Source organism: Bos indicus x Bos taurus, chromosome 26, assembly GCF_003369695.1.
Source record: "Bos indicus x Bos taurus breed Angus x Brahman F1 hybrid chromosome 26, Bos_hybrid_MaternalHap_v2.0, whole genome shotgun sequence".
NCBI classification, from domain to species: Eukaryota; Metazoa; Chordata; class Mammalia; order Artiodactyla; family Bovidae; genus Bos; species Bos indicus x Bos taurus.
In genome coordinates, this window is record NC_040101.1 from 15,299,404 (window position 1) to 15,318,421 (window position 19,018).

The 19,018-nt window shown below is 41.8% G+C and overlaps 1 protein-coding gene across 4 annotated transcripts in view; it reads left to right on the plus strand.

Annotated features, from left to right (window-relative positions):
* The window catches only part of GFRA1 (GDNF family receptor alpha 1), a 232,500-nt gene that overhangs the window by 50,276 nt on the left and 163,206 nt on the right, over window positions 1-19,018 (plus strand). The gene's annotated exons all lie outside the window — the stretch shown is intronic.

Genomic DNA, 19,018 nt, shown 5'->3' on the forward strand with positions numbered 1-19,018 from the left:
CGTTTTTACTTTTGAAGTTGCTCAGTTTATCTATATTCTTTTTTTGTTGTTATTGTTCGTGTTTTTCATGTCGTACTTAAGAAACTCTGGCCTAATCCAAAGTCAAAAGATTTATCCCTGTGTTTCCTTTTAAGAGTTTTATAGTTTTACCTTTTTGAACCATTTTGAGGTGATTTTTGTATATGGTATGAAATGAGGTTATTTATTAAATAAATTAAATAATCTAATTATTTTGCATGTAGATAGCAAGTTAATCCAGCACTGTTAGTTGAAAATATTATTTTCCCCCATTGAATTGTCTTATCAGAATTCAGTTGATCATAAATGTGAGGGTTCTTTTTATGGATTCTTAATTCTATTTCATAGATATGTGTCTAAAATACATAACCATGCCACAGATCACTGTCAGATCAGATCAGATCAGATCAGTCGCTCAGTCGTGTCTGACTCTTTGCGACCCCATGAATCGCAGCATGCCAGGCCTCCCTGTCCATCACCAACTCTCGGAGTTCACGGAGACTCGCGTCCATCGAGTCAGTGATGCCATCCAGCCGTCTCATCCTCTGTCGTCCCCTTCTCCTCCTGCCCCCAATCCCTCCCAGCATCAGAGTCTTTTCCAATGAGTCAACTCTTCTCATGAGGTGGCCAAAGTACTGGAGTTTCAGCTTTAGCATCATTCCTTCCAAAGAAATCCCAGGGCTGATCTCCTTCAGAATGGACTGGTTGGATCTCCTTGCAGTCCAAGGGACTCTCAAGAGTCTTCTCCAACACCACAGTTCAAAAGCATCAATTCTTTGGCGCTCAGCCTTCTTCACAGTCCAACTCTCACATCCATACATGACCACAGGAAAAACCATAGCCTTGACTAGACGAACCTTTGTTGGCAAAGTAATGTCTCTGCTTTTGAATATGCTGTCTAGGTTGGTCATAACTTTCCTTCCAAGGAGTAAGCGTCTTTTAATTTCATGGCTGCAGTCACCATCTGTAGTGATTTTGGAGCCCAGAAAAATAAAGTCTGACACTGTTTCCACTGTTTCCCCATCTATTTCCCATAAAGTGGTGGGACCGGATGCCATGATCTTCGTTTTCTCAATGTTGAGCTTTAAGCCAACCTTTTCACTCTCCACTTTCACTTTCATCAAGAGGCTTTTGAGTTCCTCTTCACTTTCTGCCATAAGGGTGGTGTCATCTACATATCTGAGGTTATTATTTCTCCCGGCAATCTTGATTCCAGCTTGTGTTTCTTCCAGTCCAGCGTTTCTCATGATGTACTCTGCATAGAAGTTAAATAAACAGGGTGACAATATACAGCCTTGACGTACTCCTTTTCCTATTTGGAACCAGTCTGTTGTTCCATGTCCAGTTCTAACTGTTGCTTCCTGACCTGCATACAAATTTCTCAAGAGGCAGATCAGGTGGTCTGGTATTCCCATCTCTTTCATAATTTTCCACAGTTTATTGTGATCCACACAGTCAAAGGCTTTGGCATAGTCAATAAAGCAGAAATAGATGTTTTTCTGGAACTCTCTTGCTTTTTCCATGATCCAGCAGATGTTGGCAATTTGATCTCTGGTTCCTGTGCCTTTTCTAAAACCAGATTGAACATCAGGAAGTTCACGGTTCACATACTGCTGAAGCCTGGCTTGGAGAATTTTGAGCATTACTTTACTAGCATGTGAGATGAATGCAATTGTGCGGTAGTTTGAGCATTCTTTAGTATTGCCTTTCTTTGGGATTGGAATGAAAACTGACCTTTTCCAGTCCTGTGGAATGGGTGAATTTAACTCAGATGACCATTATATCTACTACTGCGGCAGGAATCCCTCAGAAGAAATGGAGTGGCCATCATGGTCAACAAAAGAGTCCGAAATGCAGTACTTGGATGCAATCTCAAAAATGACTGAATGATCTCTGTTTGTTTCCGAGGCAAACCATTCAATATCACAGTAATCCAAGTCTATGCCCCAACCAGTAATGCTGAAGAGGCTGAAGTTGAACGGTTCTATGAAGACCTACAAGACCTTTTAGAACTAACACCCAAAAAAGATGTCCTTTTCATTATAGGGGACTGGAATGCAAAAGTAGGAAGTTAAGAAACACCTGGAGTAACAGGCAAATTTGGCCTTGGAATACGGAATGAAGCAGGGCAAAGACTGATAGAGTTTTGCCAAGAAAATGCACTGGTCATAACAAACACCCTCTTCCAACAACACAAAAGAAGACTCTATACATGGACATCACCAGATGGTCAACACTGAAATCAGATTGATTATATTCTTTGCAGCCAAAGATGGAGAAGCTCTATACAGTCAGCAAAAACAAGACCAGGAGCTGACTGTGGCTCAGACCATGAATTCCTTATTGCCAAATTCAGACTTAAATTGAGAAAGTAGGGAAAACCACTAGACCATTCAGGTATGACCTAAATCAAATCCCTTATGATTATACAGTGGAAGTGAGAAATAGATTTAAGGGCCTAGATCTGATAGACAGAGTGCCTGATGAACTATGGACTGAGGTTCATCACATTGTACAGGAGACAGGGATCAAGACCATCCCCATGGAAAAGAAATGCAAAAAAGCAAAATGGCTGTCTGGGGAGGCCTTACAAATAGCTGTGAAAAGAAGAGAAGCGAAAAGCAAAGGAGAAAAGGAAAGATATAAGCATCTGAATGCAGAGTTCTAAAGAATAGCAAGAAGAGATAAGAAAGCCTTCTTCAGCGATCAATGCAAAGAAATAGAGGAAAACAACAGAATGGGAAAGACTAGGGATCTCTTCAAGACAATCAGAGATACCAAAGGGACATTTCATGCAAAGATGAGCTCGATAAAGGACAGAAATGGTATGGACCTAACAGAAGCAGAAGATGTTAAGAAGAGATGGCAAGAATACACAGAAGAACTGTACAAAAAAGATCTTCACGACCCAGATAATCACGATGGTGTGATCACTGACCTAGAGCCAGACATCCTGGAATGTGAAGTCAAGTGGGCCTTAGAAAGCATCACTACGAACAAAGCTAGTGGAGGTGATGGAATTCCAGTTGAACTGTTCCAAATCCTGAAAGATGATGCTGTGAAAGTGCTGCACTCAATATGCCAGCAAATTTGGAAAACTCAGCAGTAGCTTTGTAGTAAGTTTTGAAGTCAGGAAATACAGTCTTCCAATTTTGTTCTTCTCTTTCAAGATTTTTTGGCAGTTCAAGATCCCTTACAATTCCATTTGAATTTTAGGATCGACTCACTGATTTCTGCAAAGAAATAATGGAATTTTGATGGGATTGTATTGAATCTGTGGATGAGTCTGGGGAGTATTGCCATTTTTTTCCACCATAGATTAATTTTCCTTTTCTAGAATTTCATATTAATGAAGCTGTACAGTATATACTCTTTTTGTGTAAGGCCTCTTGCACTCAGCCTAATATTAATGAGATTCATTCATGTTCTGTTATTACTATTTATGTTCCTTTATATTGTTGAGTAGTGTTCTATTTGATGAATATATTGTACTTATGGTTATTTATCCGTTCTTCTGTTCATGGACACCTGGACTGTTTCTAACTATTATGAAGATTTACATACAAGTTGTTTTTGAGGAATTTGTTTTCATTTGTCTTAAGTAAGTACCTAGAAGCAGAACTACAGGATCATGGTGTAGGTGTATTTTTAGTTTTATAAGAAATTACTAGACCTATTCCCAAAGTAGTGCAGTTTTACATCCCCCCTAACAATGAATGAGAGTTTTAGCTGTTATTTATCCTCACTGGCATATGGTTTTGTGAATTTCTTTAACTTTAGCCATCCTGGTAAGTGTATAGAGATATGTTATTGTGGTTTTCATTTGCATTTTCTTTATGACTAATAATGTTGGACAATTTTTGTATGCTTATTGGTCATTGGACTGCAAGGAGGTCCAACCAGTCCATCCTAAAGGAGATCAGTCCTGGGTGTTCATTGGAAGGACTGATGTTGAAGCTGAAACTCTGATATTTTGGCCACCTGATGCGAAGAGCTGACTCATTTGAAAAGACCCTGATGCTGGGAAAGATTGAGGGCAGGAGGCGAAGGGGACGACAAGGATGAGATGGTTGGATGGCATCACCGACTCAATGGACATGGGTTTGGGTGAACTCCAGGAGTTGGTGTTGGACAGGGAGGCCTGGCGTGCTGCGGTTCATGGGGTCGCAAAGAGTTGGACACGACTGAGCAACTGAACTGAACTGAACTGATTGGTCATTTGTATATCTTCCTTTGCAAACTGCTGTTCAAATATTTTGCCCATTTTAGTAACAGATTGTTTGTCTTTCTGTTAGTGAGTTGTAGATGAATTTACCTGCTCCTAATCACTGGAGTATTTTGCTGTTTTTTTTTTTTTTTTCTAGAGATGTTACAATTTTAGCATTTATTTGCAGGTCTATGACTTATCATGAATTTTTCTGTGTATGGAGTGAAGTAAGGGTCTAAATTTGTTATTCTCTGTATGGATGTTCTGGAGAAGGCAATGGCACCCCACTCCAGTACTCTTGCTTGGAAAATCCCATGGACGGAGGAGCCTGGTAGGCTGCAGTCCATGGGGTCGCTAAGAGTCGGACATGACTGAGCAACTTCACTTTCACGTTTCACTTTCATGCATTGGAGAAGGAAATGGCAACCCACTCCAGTGTTCTTGCCTGGAGAATCCCAGGGACGGGGGAGCCTGGTGGGCTGCCGTCTATGGGGTCGCACAGAGTCGGACACGACTGAAGTGGCTTAGCATAGCATAGCACATGGATGTTCAGGTACCAGTGGCTGAAGAGACTTGCCTTTCCTCACTGGATTGCATTGGCTCCTTTGTCAGAAATCACATGATTGTAAAGCTGCGGGTCTGTTTCTGGACTTAACTATTTTGCTCCATTGATCTATTCGTCTATCCAAATGTTAGCAACACTCTGTCTTGATTATTATAGCTTTATTGTATGTTTTGAGGTCAAGTAGTGTCAGTCCTCTGACTTTACTCTTTTTCAGAATTATTTTGATTACTCTAGATTCTTATTTTTCCTATACATTTTACAACTGGCTTTTCATTTCCCACCAGAAGTCTGGTGGAATTGCTGTTAGGATTGTGTTCCATATGTAGCTCAATTTGGGGAGAATTAGTATCTTAAAAATATTGAGTCTTCCAGCTGGTAAATACTGAAATGTTTTCTGATTCACTTATCGTGCTGTTCCCTTTTCCCTCGTTTTCATGTTTTGAGTCCCAAGAGGTGCGGTGGTGAGGAAGGGCCTTACAATCAGCTTGCCTGTGGGATCTTTGACAGATTAACCTGATTGGTTAAATGGGAATAAGAATGATAGTTACTTCTTCGAGTTTTGGGGAGCATTATGTGGAATATTTAAGAAAAGTTCTCAGAATTGAGGGCTTCCTAAGTGTTGGATTTGTTTAGGACTGCCCTTCAGGATCTGGCTTAGATTGTACCTGGTCCATGAAGACTGCTCAGAGTCCCAACCTTGAAGTATCTCTTTTCTTCACTGTGCTGTTTTCCTCCCTGTGTAGAATTTAGCACCTTTTCCTTGAGTGTGTATCACTTGCCTTATCGTTATAAGCTCTTTGACTATAAGGTCTTGGTTTTAGCTTCTTTGGGGTCCATTAAGTGCTCATTATAGTGTGTTAGCTCTAGTAGACACTAAAAAACTATCAAGAATTTTAAGTTTTTTTTTTTTCTCAATGTGATCACATCTACTATCTTATATTTTCCTCAAAGAAATAGTTAAAGCAGAGTTTATTCTCAATTACAGATGAGGAAACTGAGGTGGAGCCCAAGAGAGGCTAAGGTACTAACCATAACCATTTAGGGACAGAGCTAGGACCAGAATCTAGCCCTCTGGACATGAAGAGTAATACTGTGATGTTTTATTCTATTATATAATTTGTATATATTCTGTATTATATTATACTTGTGTATATATCATATTTATTATATTGTATATATATATATTTTTATTATGTTATCATGCTTGTGCTCAGTGCTCAGTTGTGTCCAACTCTTTGCAACCCCATGGTAGCCTGCTAGGCTCCTCTGTCCATGAGATCTCTCAGGCAAGAATCCTAGAGTGGGTTGTCATTTCCTACCTTAGGACATCTTCCAGACCCAGGGATGGAACCCATATCTCTTACGTCTCCTGCATTTACAGGTAGTTTCTTTACCACTGAGCCACCTAGAAAGCCCTATTATGTTATGTATGCATATTATATACAATGTGTGTATTACATATGCAATGTATGTTACAGTATTTATATATATATATATATATATATATATATATATATATATATATATACACGTATACGGAGAAGGCAATGGCACCCGACTCCAATACTCTTGCCTGGAAAATCCCATGGATGGAGGAGCCTGGTAGGCTGTAGTCCATGGGGTCGCTAAGAGTCGGACACGACTGAGCGACTTCACTTTCACGTTTCACTTTCATGCACTGGAGAAGGAAATGGCAACCCACTCCAGTGTTCTTGCCTGGAGAATCCCAGGGACGGGGGATCCTGGTGGGCTGCCGTCTATGTGTTCACACAGAGTCGGACACGACTGAAGTGACTTAGCAGCAGCACATATATATAAATTTCTTAAGGTCTATGAGATGCTGGAATCCCTTTAATCAGGGCAAGCCAACCTCACATTGACATTGACATTTCATGACTTTGTGACTAGGTGAATAATATCATACAGGTTTAAATGAACTTCCCCTTTTCCTTTTGAAACTAGGTGAAATATACCATACGGGTTTAAATGAGCACCTTTTGCAAAGGTGCTCAGTGGGATACCGTCTGTGGTAAGCACATTTACTGCCTGCTGACTCTTCAGCAGGATGGACATTTACAACTACAGAGGTTGTTTGTAAGGTGTCCTCAGCTCTTCTCTCTGCCCCCTGATCTGCCTGGCTTCACGGTAGAAGAGCCCAGCGCAGTGTGAGGTCCTGCTGCCCAGCCGTGACTGACGTGGATGATGGAGGGACAAGAGTTGCGTTCGCTCCCGAGCCTGTGAGTGGGTGACTTTAAAAACATGTACTGCCTTCCACGAGAAGGACTTGTGCTCTGACCGATTCATGATGCCTCTAGAGTTCACCTTTAATTACTTGCTCTGAGCTACCCATGAAAAATACTAGCACTTACGTGATGTAGAGTGTGGGGTAATACTTTTAGGCTTTAATGTTTGTTCATGTGATAAGCATTGATCCTGCTTCCAGAGCACACCTGTGACTAGGAGGGATTGCGTGCTCCCCTGCTAGAGATGTTTTCTATATCTCTCCCTGCCCCTCAGCGGCATTTCTCCATGCTGGAGGGTGGTGGACCTGGAGAGCAGGCTCCGTGATATTTTACTGGAGTCTGATCGTTTGATTGTAGAATCCATGCAAGTACATTTTATTCATCCCAATATAGGCTGGGGTGTCAAAGAACTTCGTTGATCTTAGTGATACCCTGAAACTCAATTTCTCCCAAGTCTCTGTCCAGATTACCTGCTTCCAGTAAGTGCCTTCTGTGTGTCAGGCCCTGTGTTGAGTCTTTAGGAGCTTAACATCCTTTAATCCTGACAACAGCCTCTGTCACTCCCACCGTATCATGTGGAGGTGCTGAGACAGAGAGAGGGCTTCTAACTTTGCCAGCGGCAGAGCCGGGATCAAAACGCAAGCACTCGACTCCGGAGCCCACATGCGTATTACCTCCCCTGACTTACCAGTTACTTCCATTCTTTGCCTCCCACCACCTCTCTCCACCTGTCACACCCTCCTTTCCATGAATCCTAGTAAGATGACAGCTGGATCAGGAGCAGCTGCACACATCTTTGTAACTCAGCCATGTGTCCTTGTGTTTTCTTCTTTTCCTGATCCTCTTCTTGGAATTCTCCTCTTTTCATTCAGCGCTGCATCCTTCCCCCTTGCCTTAGCTGTTGCCAAAAACCTATTGAGATAGTTGCTTTTTGTTTTTGTTTTTAAAGAGAATTTGTAAAATTTTAAAAAGGTAAAGGCGCATCTAGGTGGTTTCTCCAATTGGACCCCAAATCTGCAGATAATAAAGGTTAGAACTCTAGACATACAGGGATTATGGTATTAAAAATATTATGGGCATGGCTCAAATTAACTCCTGGGGGTGGGAGGCTTGGAAAGAATGCATGCTAAGTCGCTTCACTGATGTCCCGCTCTGTGCGACCCTATGGACTGTAGCCTGCCAGGCTCCTCTGTCCATGGAATTCTCCAGGCAAGGATACTAGAGTGGGTTGCCACGCTCTCCTCCAGGGCATCTTCCCAACCGAGTGACTGAACCCATATCTCTTACTTCTCATGGATTGGCAAGCAGGTTCTTTACCACTAGGGCCGCTTGGGAAGCCCCAAGAATGTGGTATGTTTGCTCAATCATCTATCCATACATCTACCAACTGGGCTATCATTGAGACAGTGTAACAGTGGTGTAGAGTTAGTCTCTGAGACCAGACTGCTTAGGTTGAATCCCAGATCACTTTCTTCCCTGTGACTTTTGACAACTTTAATTATTACCTTCTCTGAGTCTCTGCTTCCTTATCTGCTTATAGTTCTAACTACCTCTTATGGTGATTGATAGGATTAAAGCAAAGTCTGTCATACACTTAAAATAGCACCTGATACATGAGAAGCTTTGAAAACACGTTGGTTATTGTTATTGTTCAGTCGCCAAGTTGTGTCCATCTCTTTGTGACCCCATAATCTGCAGCATGCCAAAAAGGGCCAGCTATGCTCTGACATTCTTCCCTGGATTTGGACACATCAGTGGACAAAACATCCCTGGAATCGTAGTCCTTTCAGCTTAGTGAGAAGGAGAGAGAGAGAACTGCAAGTGTGTACCTGTGCACTAAGAAGACACACAGGTGGGGTTTGAGTGTATCACAGAGGGTCCTACTGAAAGATCCTGATTGTGTTCACTATACAACTTTAGAGCAGGAAAGAATTGCGGAGACTCTCTAGTCAAACCTTCTTTGGAATCTAGAAAGCTTAGATGACTTGCCCCATTTATTCAGAGATTTATGGAAGAGCCAGGACAGAACCTGTATCTCCTGAAACTGATGTCAGACTAGTGAACATCACGTGGCCAAACCTCCTCCTTGAAGACTTGAGCCAATTTGCTGTAACATTTACTCCAAAATCATTCTCATCAACAATGCTTGATGCTGGGGCAGCTTCTCTGAACTCAGACTTTAATTGTTTCTGGCTCCCGGGAGCTCTTATGACAGTAATTTGTGCCAAGTCATCAGAATAATGATGATGCCATTGTCTTACATTTACTTAAAAGTTGTCCATCCTGGTAATGATCACCTGGCAAAGAAAGATTGTCTAGATTATTCTACTAGACATTTGTAAATATCTAGTTTGGATTTAGGAGACTGGGTAACCAATCAAATTAAAACCCAGATCTCACAGACCTGCCTGAGGAATTCACATATGATAAAACTAATCAGTTGGCTTTGAAATGGAGGTGAAAGCATCTTTAGGGAAGTATATGTTGGATGGGGGTGGAAGTGGATAAAAACTGATTAAAAGAAGCATAACCCTTAAAAGTTTCAGATGATTTATAATTTATCTGTAATGGGAAAAATACTTTACCATCAAGATAAGATCTTGGAATACATTTGAAATCACTAGCCATATTATGGATATGTTTGTGGATGTATGTGAATTGTAGGGAATGAAATTTTTTCTGTGAATGTAATCTAGCGTGAATGAGATGACAAATAAGCTATATGCCATAAAGCCCATTTGATATAATGTGTGTAATTTTAAACTTAAAAGCATCATGTTTAAGAGCCATAAGGGACGTTAGAGATCATCTAATACAAGTCACTTTGCAGATGGAGGAACAGAACCCCAGAGAAGGCAAGTGGCTTGGCCCATAGTGTGAACTGGAATCCAGATATTTAGATTATTGAGTTTGGAGATTTTTTTTAGAACATAAGGTGTGATACCCACACGCTCACTTTTAGTATTTTTTTTTTAACCCATAGTGGTTTTATGGCATTGTTAATCATAGCTATAATTGATTTCTTTTGCAAGATGAACCAATTCTTCAGCCCTTTATACATGTCGGTGCTTAATAAAAGTATTTTCTGTGACTCCTAATTAATGCTGAAATAAATTTAGAGAAGTTAGAACAATATTGTTTGTCAGCATCTTCCTTGGTTTGAGCTATTAATGTGGTTTCTTATGATTTCCCAGCTAGCAGATTTAAAAGAATTCAGAGAAAGTCATATATGCTGTGCTTTTCAAAGCAAAGCCCTGGTTGCTAGAGGGATGGAGTTTAATATAGTTTCATATCACAGAGGTTTTAATAATGCAGTCTAAAGTATTTGTACATGAATTCATTAGGCCCAGATTAGTCTTATTATAATTACTCAAAAAGTAATTCAATTTAAGAGAAAACATTTTAAATGGATATAAAATACCCTGTTAGCTGGGAAGCCATACTGTTCTACTTTATCAGCTCCATAAAGTACTAGCAGATTTGAACATAACTTTCACAGTATACAGAATGCAATCATAAAAAGTATTATTCCTAAATCTATTTTTTTATGTTCTTTCAGTAGTTAAGAGCTTTATCCTTCTGTGCTAGGAATGAGATATACTCGGGATAGAGTGTCATAAAAATGTTAGGGACTTAACTAACTCACAGCCTGTGCACCGCCTCCCCAACTCAGTGTCAGCTGATGGGCCACAAGTCCAGAGCCTCAGATTGATGCTGGTCGCACATTCCAGAGGAAGTGGAGCAGGAAGAGACTTTGGGGCTTTTGCAAGTTCTTTCTTACTCAACAACAGTGACAGGCGAAGGAGGGGTCTTCATTTCTAACATGGTAAAAGGTGAGGGGAGCCAGGAGCAAGGAAAACAATAGAACTTTCCCTGGCCCGCATCCAAAATGGGACAGAGAAGAAAAAGGAGAGCGTGATGATATAGATCATACAAGTTAAAGAACAAGTTAGTGTTTGGCACAGAGGGCAGGAGATGGGGAATGAAGCCTTGCAGTTGGTCCTTAACTACCAAGGCTCACCGGGCTCGGGGCGGTGAGAAGCTGCCTGGGTACCCCTGGGGAAGCAGGAAGGGCAGGGAGATGAGGTCTGTGGCCACGTGGCTGCCTGAGCTGTCTGTGCTGTCTGGCTTCGGAGACACAGAAAACTAATCACAGTCCCCGTGTGGTGCCATCGAGGCCAGGCAGGGGCTCTGGCTGGACTCCAAGAGAGCACAGACCTGCACTCGGACAGGAAGGGGTTCCACTTAAGTGGTTTGTTGTGTTCAAACTTTTACTAATTTATTTGATGAGTAGCAGATCCCTTTCCAGGCAAATTCTTCATTGAACCCCACTGTCCTGAGCAGAGTGGTTCTCAGTTCAGCTGCCACATGCAGTCTTACCTTTTTTAAACCCTGGACCTCCACTCATCACACCCTAGGGCAGGGATGGGTGAGCCCCTTCCCTGGTGGCCTTGAGACATAATGGCACAGGCACTGCCAGAGGGGTGAAGTGGTGCCAAAAATGAAGGCCAGGCTCTGGATTTCTGGAACATCTGGTGCTCATTACAACCCCGTAAAACTGGAGTTTGGAGATAGGATGGCAATAGATCTCTGATCTTAAAGATTAAAAATAATTCATTCATAAAATAATATTTAATAATTCCTTAGAGTTTCTTAATGGTATGTAGCTACGGATGACAAGAAGGAATTAAAACGATCATTTAATTTTAATGGATTTTCCTCTTATGATATTTTACAGTCCTGTACAAGTCACAACTGGTGATTATTGTCAAATAAGAGCCCCTGGAGACGGGAATGGCTACCCATTCCAGTATTTGTGCCTAGAGAATCCCATGGACAGAGGAGCCTGGTGGGTATACAGTCCATAGGGTCGCAAGGAGTCAGACATGACTGAGTACCTAAGCACATTCCCCACATACAAGTCACAAATGATGATTATTTTCAAATAGTAGGCAATCAATAAATGTCTGTTGGCTAGTAATGCTATAAGTTATAGAAGTCTATCTAAATATTAGTCAGTGTGCACTTTATCAGAGAAGGCAATGGCACCCCACTCCAGTACTATTGCCTGGAAAATCCCATGGATGGAGGAGCCTGGTGGGCTGCAGTCCATGAGGTCGCTAAGAGTCGGACACGACTAAGTGACTCCACTTTCACTTTTGACTTTCGTGTATTGGAGAAGGAAATGGCAACCTACTCCAGTGTTCTTGCTTGGAGAATCCCAGGGATGGGGGAGCCTGGTGGGCTGCCGACTATGGGGGCGCACAGAGTCGGACACGACTGAAGTGACTTAGCAGCAGCAGCAGCAGTGCACTTTATATGCTTTACCTCGTTTAATCTCCAAAGCAATTTATGAGCCAGCACAAAAATTAGCTATTTTTATTATCTGCATGTTGCTGATGAGAAAAACAAGGCTTCGGAAGGTTAAATAATTTGCCTGTGATTACACAGCGAGAAATGGAACTAGTTCTGACTTCAGGACCTGAGTTCTTTGCTACCTTGCTACCCTATTCTGTTGCTTATTGTTACACCAACATTAAATTCAGTTATGGAATGTCTACCATAAACCAGCTCCATGTCCTAAAAGTGCTTTACATATATGATCTGGGTTATCCTTATGAATTTTGAAAGAAATTTTGTTATCGTCATTTTTTACATATAGAAACTGAGACTCAAAGAGGTTGAATAGTGGCCCAAGATGGCTAGGATAGTAGACTAGCACGTATTTGAACCTGGTATTATGTGACTTTGAAGTCTATGAGCTGCATGCTGATTAAATGATCTAACTTGACCGTCATGATACTCCTATGGTAGGACAGAAGCTTATCTCTATCAGCTGATTGTACAAGTCAGAACATAGGCTACAGGAAGCTTCACTTTGGGTTTCCACCTGGTGAGGGGCTGGGACCCAGTCTTAGGTCATGGGTTCAGGTGGCCAGAATCATGTGGAGACTCAGCCCTGGACTGTATTTGGGGGAGAAGGTGTTAACCCTGCTCCCTGAGAAAGTCACCTGTCATTTTTGGACCTAGACTTCTTCAGTTTGAAGCTGAACTATTCTGGAGTGCGGGGGAGGCTTTGGTGAGCCCCACTTGTCAACCTTGAAAATAAATTTACAGAGATTTGCAGAGGTATACAGACTGAATTCTAGAAACTCTTCAATATCTGTGCCTAGAGCTTGCTGGTTTTTGAAACTTCGTGAGGGGGCAGCTCCGCTGACCTTGAAATTGACTTTGGTTAATGGTGAACTTGACCCCATCCAAGGAAGTGATGTTCATTCCAACTGCTCCCTACGTCCCTTCTTTTGCCCCTGGTTAGTTAGGTCCCAGTAGCATTTATGGGGCTTTACTGTAATGACATTTGAAAGAGAATGGTACTTGAAAGAGAATGTTCTTTCTGTAGTTCAAACCACAGGAGGACTCATGAGACAGCTCTTTCCCCAGGTGAGACTTCCTAAATGGGAGTTAAGTACAGGCATTTTCAAGAAACTAAACTCCCTTCATACATAATTTAACCTAGAAAAGAAAGCAAAATTGAGAGAGTGGTATGATCACATTGTTCGAGGGCCAGTAACTACTTCCCCCAGTCTTAGAGAAGTCAGGCACACTTTCACTATTTGGCATTTCTTTAATGCTGTGGGATGTGGGCTAAATGTGATTCTATAATAATAGTGGGGGTTTCTCTAACCATAGTTATGAACTGAGCTATGGATTGAAATAGTAAATTATTCCTAGCAGACTGAACGGGCAATAAGACTGCCATCTAGTTCCCCTCATAAAACAAAGCAATAGATAAATAAAGGAGATCCAACTCACTTAACCTGCGTGGCTCTGTGCACCGCTAATTATTAACCCAGGCACAAGAGAAGGGTTCACCCAGAGTGTGGTTAAATCATTTTTAATAGAGGTAAACACGAGCCATGTGGATGAGTAGCACTCAAGCAAGTTTTTAATCAGCAACGTTTAGGAATCACCCAGCCTAATTGCCATAACTTATTAATAATAATAAATAATCTGGTCTTTTTATGGCTCCTGTCTCTGGAGGACTCAGTGCATTAAAGATCTCTGGGGTGTGAATCTCTCAGTAGCTATGGGGGTGGTGGGCAAATATCCTTGATGCTCATTCCTAACAGAAGAAAGTGGACATTGAGGCCAAGAAAGGCAAATCTGAGTTCGTTCTTTCTTACTTGCTTCTTCCTACATCTGAATCGCCAATTTATAGATGCCCTTTCATCTGTCTATAGGACCAGAATGGCTCTGGTGGGGGTGGGGTCGGAGAACAGGCTTTTCTTTGTTGACGTGAATGGTTAGGGTTGAGGTTTTTTCCCTTGGGAAGTGAGTATGAGCAGAGCTTTGTCTGAAGGAGTTCATTTCCTCTGCACAAGTATCCCTGGTGTCCTTTGGGTTCAACCTGACTGTGGCTAGGCTGGGTACTGGAAACTCCTAACTCCTTAATTGCATGATTTCCAGTTCCTGGCGGAGCAGAGAAGATGGCACCGAGTCTTATTCTCAGTCATTCTCTGCTGCAGCGGATGGGGGATGAGGAAAGGTTTCTGTAAATCATCAGACTTAACCTCCCCAACGCAGTGGCATGAGCGTTAAAATCTCTCCAGGTCAGCTTGGTTCAAAGGTTGTAAGTGATTGACTCCCAAATAATTCTTAGTGGTTGGTTAGACTGGACGGAGATGACTGCCCTCGAAGTTTGAGACCATTTAATTCCTATAAGTGACTAGTTCTTGTGGGTTGGAGGTGGTGGACACATGCACCAGAATAGAAGATGACAAAAGGTATTTCTGTGGCTGATGTCCTCTGAGGTCTGCAGTTCGGCAGGTGTAAAATGGCACAGAATCTACCTTCGTCTCACTTATTTTCCATTCTTCTGTCCATGAATCATTTGAACATGAGCCTGGATGGCTGCTTCTGTCTGGAAAAGTGAAATTTTAAAGAGGATACCCAAGCAGTTATTATTCAGAGCAAAGAGCTAAGTAATGCTAAGAATGGAATGATTTATGTCATAGAGTACAAAAGACATAAATTTAGAGTGTAAATTACAAGATAACTCATGTGCAAAATTGTTGTAATATTTATACTAGTGTTTATTAAATTTTACATTTGAATAAAAAGGTGCAAAATGTAAATGAAGCTGAAAAGTGGATTTGAAAAGAATCTGAAATAGCTTATATGAAAATCAGGAGAGTTTTCTGGGATAGAAGATAGGAATAGTACTCTATGTAGGTTTGTCTGTTAAACCATGACATATACAGTGGGATTGGAATGAATAAGGTCTCTGATTCCTGAATTTCTGCCTGAATTTCCTCCCTCCCTGCCCACTGATACTTTCCAGTAACTCAGATCAGTACTGAAAGCCATGGAGAGGAGGTTGAAGTTTCTGGACGGATGTCGAGGCTGGATCCGTATTTGAAAGGCTAATCTCATTTCACTGATGTTTTCAATGTTGGAAATTTTTTTCTGTATTCATTAAAGGATAATGATAAATCTCTAATTTGTACTTTGCTACTAATAGGGATGATTTTGTGCTTCATTAAGGTTAAATGAATCTCATGTCGTCCTGGCTCAGCCTTTCACAGACACCATGTGTGATCTTGGGAGAGATCTCTTCCTTCTCTGGGACTCAGTTTCTTCATCTATAAAACAAGGGGGTTGTAGCAGATGAGTGTTGAGAGAGACCAGCCCCCTGCCCTTCCCTCCTGTGTGGGAACACCCTATGCCAGGCAGTTAGGATCCACAAAGGCCATCAAGACGCATAGCTCTTGTTCTCAGGAGCGCATGGTCTTCATAAATAACTAATTATAGTATGAACTCTAATTGCAACATGCACAAGTTACTCTGGGAGCACAGAGGCGGAAAGAGTGACTTCCTTCTCTGCAGGGATAGGCTCTGAGAAACTTCACAGTGGCCGTGACATTTGAAGGGGGAGGAGGAGGGCTTCTCCAGGTGTGCAGGCTGGTCAGAGGGTGGATGGTTCAGACTGTGCATTGCAGGCGGCAGATGCCCGTGACTGTGGTAATTTAGGGAGCTGCACATGGTCCTTCTCACCGTCTCTGGACCGTCAGGGCATGGGGGCCGAGTAGCTTTGTATACACTGCTGTGTCAGAACTTGGGCCAGTGATGAATTACTGAGGTTAGAGAGTAATGTATGTCATGTATAAATTAAAGCAGGGTTTAAGTTTTCCTGTAATGGCACCAGTCTGGCCCATTTACATTCCAGTTGGCTTTCCTGAGTGTGAGAGAAGGGGTGGTGATTTAGCCAACTCCCTGGGAGTTGTAAGCCTATGTTGGTCTCATCTGTCCTATAGCCACTGGCCTAGGTGTGCCCTGGGGAGCATGTGTATTGCATGTGAGTGACACCCCTTATGAGGGCACATGTGCCCCAGTGGGGGCTTTCCTGGTGGCTCAGATGGTAAAGAATCTACCTGCAATGTAGGAGACCCAGATTTGATCCTTGGGTCAGGAAGATCCCCTGGAGAAGGGACTGGTAATCCACTCCAGTATCCTTGCCTGGAGATTTCCATGGGCGGAGGAACCTGGAATGAAAACTGTTCTCACTGGTTTTCTCTCCTTGCAGTCTGTTTAACCCATTAAGTACATGGTTATCCACACCATTTGTGGCCCCTTGGCTCTTTGTGACCTTGTGGGAGCTGATGTTTTAGCTGAAGACTGACAGCAAATACAGATGTTGATGATATAATTCTCATTTAGTTTTTAAGATGCAGGTAAATTTTAAATTCAGCTTGTAATTGTAGGGCATGTTCATTGTTAAATTTAAAATAATACAGAAATTCTTATATAATATTTAAAATGGTCCCAGATGCAATTACCTGAAGGTTAACATTTCTGTGACCATCATCACAGGTCTCTAGACATACACACCCATACATGCACATACATGGGCTCAGGATACATGTTGCATGTTACTTTCTGATTTCTTTGCTCAAAAATAATAAAAATCTTCTCCCTTTTTAAATGGCTGAACCATAGAATGGATGTATTGTTTTTGATTTGATTCTCTATTGACAGGCAAATAGACAGTCTCTGTTGCTTGTCCTTTATACACAATGCTGTAATGAACATCTGTGTAGACTTTAGGTATTTCATTAGATGACATCCTTAGCAGTGGTGGTGTTAGGTTAAGGATGTATATTTAACTTTTCCATACATACTGTCAAACTATCTTGTAGAAGTTTTGTACCTATTTATAACCCCATGTTGGCTCAGATGGTAAAGAATATACCTGCAGTGTGGGAGACCCTGGTTTGAACCCTGGGTTGGGAAGATGCCCTGGAGGAGGACATGACAACCCACTTCAGCGTTCTTGCCTGGAGACTCTCCATGGAGAGAGGAGCCTGGCAGGCTACAGTCCCTAGGGTTGCAAAGAGTCAGACATGACTGAGCATGGCACAACCCCATGATCAGGGCAGGAACTGGCTTACATCTGCATGGTGGTGTCTGTATTGCCAATGCTATCCTCCATCTTTGAATTACTGGATGAGAAAGTAGGACCAGACAGGAATATTTTGGGGGTGATTGGGAGTCTGTAGAAGCAGGGTGAGCCTGATGTCAAAAAGTACCTTGTAGGGACTTCCCTGGCAGCCCAGTGTTAAGACTGCACCTTCCAATGCAAGGGGTAAGGTTTCGATCCCTGGTCAGGAAACTAAGATCCCACATGCCTCGTGACCAAAAACCCAAAGCATAACAGAAGCAATATTGTAACAGATTAAGTAAGACTTTAAAAATTGTCCACATCAAAAAAAAAATTCTTGAAAAATGTACCTGACTTATGCATTCATGTTCACCAAAAGATATGGACAAAACATCACAGTTTGTAATTGCCCAACAATTGATCTTCAGAAACAATCCAAATATCCATCCACATTAGGATGGAGAAATAAATTATGATAAAATCATAAAATCACCCAGTAGAATACTACCTGGCAGTGAGAATGAATGACCTACTACATGCCACAGCATGGATGACCCCCATAATCATTGTAGAGTAAAGAAGGCAGACAGAACAAATTCGTTTTGGATTAATCCATTTATACAAAGCCTGTTGGCTCAACAGGTAAAGAACCTGCCTGCAATGCAGTAGATATGGGTTCAATCCCTGGGTCAGGAAGATCCCTGGAGGAGGAGGCCATGGCAACCCACTCTAATATTCTTGCCTGGAAAATCTCATGGAGAGAGGAGTCTGGTGGGCTGCGGTCGCAAAGAGCTGACCATAACTGAAGCAAATGAGCACAGAGCCCAGAAGTATACCTAGTGGTTACTACTGGCGGGCGTTAGCCAGTGCTTGTTAATTTATGCTCTTTGCTAATATGTGTGTTTTCAGATGCCAGACCTAGTGCTTGGCATATAGTAGCCTCTCAAATATTTGTTGAAAATGATGAATAAGTATTTTTTTTTCAACTTGTCACAGATTTTGACTTCAGATTTTATATGAAGACCTGGTGTTATTAGTTGTGAATTGTATGTGGAGAATTCATACAGATTTTGTGCTTATTATGATTTAAATATGGAACTGTAGTAGATTCACAGGTCTTTCCTCTGTTTATCCTGTGGTGTGCAGTTGTCACTTGGGTTGTTTATAAACCAGCCCGGCAGCTTAGTAGCAGGCAAGAAGATGGTTTGTGGAATCAGGAGATTGGGTTCAATCCTGAGCTCATTGCTTATTCCTCTGTGGTCTTGGATCAGTTTCTCAACCATCCAGAAGCTCAGTTTCCCTATCTATACAGTAAGGATAATATTGCAACTTGCCTCATAGGGTTGTAGTGAAAATAATAATATTAAAATGAATAGTAACTGGCAACTTTTGTATGTTTACCGTGTTCTGGACACCAGTCTAAGACTTTAAAACACAGGACACAGTTTGTTTAATCTTTCCAATGCAAATGTATTTGTGGTTTAGGAATCTGTAAGCGACAGGGTTAGTAAGCATCGAGCCAGGATTTAAACCCACGCAGTTCCCTT